At 40.0% G+C, this 1,429-nt stretch overlaps 1 pseudogene; it reads left to right on the forward strand.

Moving 5' to 3' along the window:
* The first annotated feature begins 518 nt into the window (after positions 1 to 518).
* Positions 519 to 905, forward strand: LOC116083720 (annotated as a pseudogene).
* The last annotated feature ends 524 nt before the right edge of the window (positions 906 to 1,429 follow it).

Raw genomic sequence — 1,429 nt, forward strand, 5'->3', positions numbered from 1 at the left:
GTATATAGGCAATTTCTGTTTGCTTTCATGCTATGAATGTTTTGTGATTCTGAGTTACTATAAGGAAACACTAAAATGAAATTAAATAAGTAATTGCATTCCATCTGTTTAATCTATCTCGGTGTAATGCTTGTAGCTTTAAGTAGGAGATATAACAGCATGATTGTACAGACTTCTGCAAAGCAAACCAGGCAGGAGTGTGATTGTAAGAGAAGTTGTTCCAACAGTAAAACTCATTCTTTATAATAACTGTTTGACAGTAGGCTTTACAGTTGAGTTTTATTTCAGTTACAGTTCAAATACAGTCGAGTTAGTTCAATCTCAATAAACAGTATTACAACCTGATCTTTAGAATACGTTCCTGTGTCAAATAATCACCAAAATGTCAAGGATGTCCAAGAATATATGTATATGTTAAGAATGCATAACATAATTATGTAAGAATACATTATAAAGGCATTTCAGTCTGTCTGAGGTGGGCTGTTCTCAAGTAGCTGTGAGGCCAGCACACTGCAGCCATGATGGAGGCTGATGTGAATCTGAAGGCCTATTCCCCTTGCAGATGAACACCTCACCAAGAAGCTGCTAGACCTTGTTTAGCAGTCATGTAACTACAAGCAGCTTCAGAAAGGAGCCAATGAAGCCACCAAAACTCTCAACAAAGGCATCTCTAAGTTCATTGTGATGGCAGCAGATGCTGAGCCCTAGGAAATCATCCTGCACCTCCTCTGTTGTGTGAAGACAAGAATGTCCCCTCTGTATTCGTGCACTCCAAGCAGGCTTTAGGATGGGCCTGTGGCATCTCCAGACCAGTCATTGCCTGTTCTGTTACCATCAAAGAACGCTCTGAACTAAAGCAGCAGATCCAGTCCATTCAGCACTCTACTGAAAGGCTCTTGGTGTAGGCTGTGACCTCTGCCCTTTCCTGTCTACTCCCACCTTGTTTGTGTTAGCATCTACTGTTTTCAGCCAGTTTCTACTATATTGTACTACATCTGTTTTTGTACTTTGATTTTTGTCTTATCAGGATTCTTTTTCACCATCTCCTCATTCTCTTCTACCATTTTTGAGTCTCTAATAAAAAGGAAATGAAATGATAAGACAGGTGAAAAGCAGGATATCACCATTTAATAACAGAAAGAACCAGGAGAAACTTAAGCCAGGGACAGTGTATACTTCCATCTGCAAACTTATTCCACTGGACAGGGCAGGATGACAGTGACACTGGTCCCTTGTGCCTTTGACATAAGATCTCCATAAATGTTACCATCACTGAGGAACTTTCTGTGGATAGCAGTCCCTCCTACCCCTTATCATTTGAAGAAATATAATGTTAGGCCTATGTTTGGGTGCCATTTATTAATGTCCTGTGTGTTTTTGATGTATGTAACCTCATATTCTCCCGTATCTTGAGGCTGTGACAGCCTAA

Source organism: Mastomys coucha, unplaced genomic scaffold (assembly GCF_008632895.1).
Source record: "Mastomys coucha isolate ucsf_1 unplaced genomic scaffold, UCSF_Mcou_1 pScaffold8, whole genome shotgun sequence".
NCBI lineage: Eukaryota > Metazoa > Chordata > Mammalia > Rodentia > Muridae > Mastomys > Mastomys coucha.